Source organism: Cyprinus carpio, chromosome B10 (genome assembly GCF_018340385.1).
Source record: "Cyprinus carpio isolate SPL01 chromosome B10, ASM1834038v1, whole genome shotgun sequence".
Lineage (NCBI taxonomy): Eukaryota > Metazoa > Chordata > Actinopteri > Cypriniformes > Cyprinidae > Cyprinus > Cyprinus carpio.
In genome coordinates, this window is record NC_056606.1 from 22982376 (window position 1) to 22988543 (window position 6168).

At 40.6% G+C, this 6168-nt stretch overlaps 1 long non-coding RNA gene across 1 annotated transcript; it reads right to left on the reverse strand.

Moving 5' to 3' along the window:
- Window positions 1-4091: 4091 nt before the first annotated feature.
- On the reverse strand, window positions 4092-5909 carry LOC122138766. Its single transcript, XR_006155791.1, has 3 exons — window positions 5694-5909; window positions 5272-5555; window positions 4092-5063 (listed from the first exon to the last, which is right to left on the reverse strand). It is a non-coding gene; the product is annotated as an uncharacterized LOC122138766 (long non-coding RNA).
- Between the last annotated feature and the right edge of the window lie 259 nt (window positions 5910-6168).

Sequence of the window (6168 nt, forward strand, 5' to 3'; positions counted from 1 at the left end):
CTGTTCACTCTGAAAACTACGTGGTTGTAAAGCAAAATGCATTGAACATCTCGTGAGGAATGCTCTACAAAATTCAGGCTCACCGGAATATCCTTCTGGTGTGGGTAGGCGTGGCTCTGGTCCTTCCGCTGCTGCCGGCGCTGGTGGTGGGGGAACGGGCGGCGTGGGGAGCACAGTGGGAGTCCGTAGAAGCTGTACCTGTTGGGTGAGCTCGGACACCTGCTTCATGAGTGCTTGTACCGCTCGACCTGTGCCTGAGATGTTTTCTTCCTGTTGGTCCATACGTGAGATACTGTGAGCGATGAAATCCTGGAGTTGAGAAGTGCTTGCTGCATCCATTGTTTGGTCAGATCGTTCTGTGATGAATAATGAGAGGATGCAAGATGCAAGTTAACAAGTTTAATAATAATGAGGGTCAGAGTAAAGACACAGGCTGGGGACAAACAATCAGGTGGTGGTGGTGAAGCAGGGACGAGATGGCGATCCGGTGGTGGTGCGGTGAAGAGCGTGAAGAGAAACCCAGGAACTGTGGAACATCCAGACGACACGAGGAACTGACGAAATCCAAACGACACGAAGAACTGACGAAATCAAACGGAGAACTGGGCTTGACGAGACACAAGAACAGGACGCACACCAGGGAACCACCACAACGATCTGACAACATGAGAGGGAATTTACTGACAAATAAAGGGAAGTGAAATCAACGACAGCTGGTGACACTAATCAACACAATGAGTAACCACACCCACACAATTACACTCACACAGACACCTCAGTGTGAGACAGCTGATTCATGAACCGTGACACATACACAATTATATAGAGCATATACAGTATAACCAGCAGTGAAATGTGAGTCAGGTCCGCTCCATGGACAGTGCAATTATTAAAGAATACAACACAGATGAAAATATACATAAATATAGCTATGAAAGAATGAAATAAAAGTAAACAATAAAAATATAAGAATAAAATAAAAAAAGATGTATACTGTAGAATTAATATAGAATGGAAAATAATGTGCATGAAACAATTACAGTTTTTCTCGATTGCTTAAACACATTTCTTGAAACTATGCCTCATATTCTCAAAACAGTAAACACAAATCCATAACGTCTCACCCAATTACCCAAACAACCTATTTTCAGTTCAAAATGAGGCTCTACACTCAAAACCATTCACTCTTGCTGAAAAACCCAACTTTGCCCTCAGACATCACACACAAGCCCTCAAAAACACACATACTACAACATAGTCTTACACACTGGTGAGATAAATTCATAACAATACTACAAAAACCAAAACCAAAAACCAATAATAAGCAAATGCCAGTGAATCTACACTAAATTTACATTTAAGCATTTAGCAGACACTTTTATCAAAAGCGACTTACAGTGCATTCAGGCTAACATTTTTTTACCTAACATGTGTTCCCTGGGAATCAAACCCACAACCTTTTGTGTTCCTAATGCAATTTTCTACCACTGAGCCACAGGAACCCTCAATGAACATTTCACATGATGAACACGTGTATACATTTGCACATTTTCTATTCCTTAATGTACTGTACAGTACAATACACCAAACAACAACAAAAATATATTGCAGAGAATCTCGTCAACATCACAGGCTAAACTGGATCACAGGCTATACTGGCCCTGGTCAGGCAGCGGGGGTAAAATCCTCTCGCATGACTGATCCACCCTGTCACACATCAACTGTAATGTCTAGTCAGGCTTCTTCCATTCCATCGTCTCTGTGTCCTACACAAATAGAAGTACTGAATACTGTGACTGTAACACATCCTTTTTGGGAATTTAATGCACGTGTTGTAACAGAGTACAGCTCTCAAAAGTTACTGTAGAGTACACTGAGGTACATCTACCTGTTTTCCTCCCTGAATGTTCTTATGATCGAGGCGACGGTGAAGCAACTTAAGTTTGGCTGAATTCATTGCCCAGGCTCGCTCATAGTCATACCATGGACAAGGACATGGTCAACTAGTGGCACAAATTTCATCTGAGACTCCTTGTCTCCTTGCCCCTCATCCTCGTCCTCTTCCTCCACTCCTTACTGCTCTTGCTCATCCTCTTCCTCCTCTCTGGTGTCCTTGACCTTTTCGATCACATCTCTCTGGATCCATTGTTCCAAAACTGAATGAACTGAATGGGGCTCTTTTATCTATCTATTGAAGGTTCTGATTGGTGTGTGATAAATTTTGACTCTTAGTGTTTCCACGTGGGTGTCTGTGTGCTAACTGAGCTCAAGTTATGCTGACTTAAGTGAACAATATTGAGTGCTAGTGCTTTCTAAATGACCACATGGTGTAAGCACTGAGAAATGTAGGGATTTGTGTGTAGAGTTTTGCAGTAAGAGTTCACCAAATATGACTCATGTGTTAAAAACAGGGGAATAGTGTTTATAGTTCAGCAAAATGGGTTTGCTTTCTGAAAAATGGCGTTATGGTCTTGAAATTTTAGCTCAAAAGCCTGCTTATATTGTTTAAGCAATCGAGAAAAAAACTATAATGCCCATTTCAAAGATTTTTATAGTGAACTCTATATTTCCAATAGTACAGCCAATCATTCTGATTTAACAAATTTTTTTGACTCTCTTGAAATACCTAAACTTAGCGACATTGCTAGGTCCGACCTGGACTCTGATTTTACTTTGGAGGAGATAGTCGCTGCCATTTAGTCACTTCCTTGGAAGACGGCAGGACCAGATGGATTTAGCTCAGAATTTTCTTAAAGATTCTGTGATATTCTTGCCCCGCTCCTTCTTAGAATGATGATCAATTCTAAAAAAGTTAACGTTCTGGACTGATAGAACTTATTTTGCCTGGAAGGAGAAGGGCTTAAAGTCCATCAAGGCCCTTTATGTTGAGGGAAGGTTTGCATCCTTTAGCCAGTTAAGAGAGAAATTCCAAAATTAGTAATTTCGAACAACTCCCTGAAAAGTATGTGTTTTTTGATGTTTTTCTAAATCCTCCTGATACTAGGCATCTTATTTCCAAATTTGTTTGTTTAATTGAAAGCTGTGTTGCAGCCTCTACTGAGAGATTTAAAGCAGCCTGGGAGGAAGACCTGGGAGTTGAGCTCTCTGACAATATGTGGGATAAGTGTCTGGGCACAATATAGGTCTGCTCAGGTAAATTTCCCCCTCTGTTTCAACAATGTGTGACCGGTGCAAGGTGGCAGAAGATACAACTTCTTATGCTTTCTGGTTTTGCCCTTTATTGTCTGGGCTTTGGTCAAGCATATTTGACTAGTATTCCAAGGCTTACAATATGCCTCTTCCACCGGATGCAGAACTTGCTATCTTTGGTATTTCACAGCACACCTCCTGCCTCCCAGGGACAGTCTTTAACCCTGGGTATGACTGTGGCTAAGAGACTTGTGCTTAAGAACTGGAAGTCACCCTTACCCCCTTCCTTTTGATTGTGGATTATGGACATGATCTCTGTTATTCAAATGGAAAGACTCAAATTCTTGATGACTAATTCCATTGAAAAACTTTCAGATGTTTGGGATCCATTTCTGGGCCATTTGGACAAGTCAATCATTCAACCAGCCCCTAGTGGCTCCTCAGGTTAAAGCTGTACATCTTTCTGGGCACCTTGACTGGTTGTTTTGCAGGTTTTTACTACAGTACTTCTGGCTACTAAACTAAATATTTATTGTCATTATCATTATAATTTTTTAGTTACTTTATTATTACAGTTTTTCTTAATTGCTAAAACAATTTCTGAAACCTTGCTCCATTTTCTGAAAACATTGAACACAAAACCTCATCTTCAAGCACTATTTTCAAAACCTCTGACTCCTCTTGCAAAATGAAACTTTCGCCTCAAAACAGTTTTACCTGTGTTCAAAATCAAACACTGCTCTCAAATCATAAACAAAGTGATCATAATGATATCCACTATCAAGCAGTCAGTAAATAATACACCAACAAATAGAAAATACATTGTTCAAAACATAGTTCTCAGGGAGAAGTAAATTTTTAATCTCAAAACAAAGTTAATATTTTTCCGTCATTTGTCTTTTGATGAACGAAAACATGTTCTATCATAGTAGCTCAAACCTGATCAGAAATTACTACTCTGCTTTGCTCTTTGCATGTTTTTTGGTTCTTCCTCCTTCTACCACTATTTTTACAGTACTGTACCCTGCATCTCATAAACTTGTCCTTGGTCTCTGTGATAGTGTAATTATTGTTATTTGTTTATATGAACCTGCAACCATTCAAAATCTATTGAGCAGTCAGTACTGTTCACAAATGGAAAGCACAATCTTCAGGGCCAAATAATTTGTTTATTGTACAGTATACAGCCTACAATGTACTGTAATATAAAATCAAAAATTAAAGGAGTAGACATGTGATAATCAATGTGCCTCTTGTCTTTGGGCTGGGTCAGGCCAGAGCACTACATCGAAGTCACATGCAATATTGAGGCAACGGGGGAAGAAGCCTCTTGTGTGCCGTATCCAGCCCTGACATGATTCCTCACCTATGTCACCACAGGCTAAATCCATGGCTTGCAGCAGATTTACTTTTGTGTAGGGTTGTCTATCATAAACTTTCCATCTCCAAGAGGAGAAAAACTCCTCAATCGGATTCAGGAAAGGGGAGTATGGAGGGAGGTACAGGTTCATAAACTGCCCATTGATGTTTAACCATTCCCTTACCTAAGCAGCTCAGTGAAAACTGACATTGTCCCACACTATCACATAGGTGGGAATGGGATTCTCATTTAGCTCTTGACCCTGCTGCTCTTGAACCTGCTGCTCAAATAAAATATCTCTTAGATTTGCAATAAATCTTAGAAGAAGCTGGGTATTATATGGCACGAGTGTAACATGGTGATGCAGAACACCATGGTTGCTGATAGCAGCACAGATTGTGACATTGCCACCTCATTGACCAGGGACTTCAACAATGGCCCGCTGTCCAATCATGTTTCGGCCTCTCCTTCTCCTCTTCGTTAGATTGAAGCCTGCTTCATCGACAAAGATGAACTCATGGGGTCTGTCCAAGGATTCCAAGTCAAATATTTTCTGTGTAGACATACAATATACTGTATTTAGAAGTTTGTAAGTTGTACAGAGACAGTGCTATACTGTAGGGTACAATTAGGCCTACTGTATGCACTTCTGATTCACATACATTGTATGTACTGAAGAGTAATGTCATTCACATAGTATGTGTTAGTACTGTAGACAATCTGAATTACAGTAAATGTTTCTTACAAATATGTACACTTACTTGCACATACTGAGCGCACAATTCTTTCACCCTTGATGAGTTGCGCTCAAAAGGTACTCTGTATACTTGTTTCATTCGCATCCTTGTTTCGATGGAAGACACGGTCAATTGTGGAAATGCTCACACTGTTGATTCCCTGGAAGTGTGTGTTGTCTTGTATCACTCGTTCCTGGATTTCTCTGAGTTGTATTAGATTATGTTGAAGGACCATGCCCAGTATAACGGCCTCTTGCTCCCGAGTGAATATAGGTGTCCTTCCACCTGCATGTGGCAGCCTTGCAATTCTACAAAAGGTAGATGTGCAGTTACAAAAAATATTCATGCAGTACTATATACAGTGATTTACTTTACAAATGTCTATTGAAACAGCTGCTTGTAGTACAGTAAATTTGCAATTACAAAAATAAAGTAGTATACTGTACCTGTTCTCTTCTCTGAATGTCCTTTCTATGGTGGACACAGAAAATCGGCTCAAATTGGGTTGCACTCTAAGTCCTGCTTCCCTCATTGTCAGTCCATGGACAAGAACATGGTCTATGACTGTTGCTCGCATTTCATCAGATATTTCCACTCTTTGTCTTCCTCTTCCTCCTCCTCTTCCTCTTTCTTGCCCTCTTCCTCCTCCTCTTCCTCTTTGTTGCCCTCCTCTTCCTCTTTCTTGCCCTCTTCCTTCTCCTCCGCCTCCTCCTCTTCCTCTTTTTTGCCCTCCTCATCGCCCACCTCGCATACGCACTCGTCCTCTCACATTGTTTCTTCTATCCATTTTCAGACTTCCCCCTTCCCACCTTCAACAACCTGTTTGCTCTCTAAACTGGCTTATGTCGAAAAACTGTAATATAGATTTATTTATATATATATTTTTTCTTTCTGCTTGTGTATTCCGAGACAGTGTTGTTT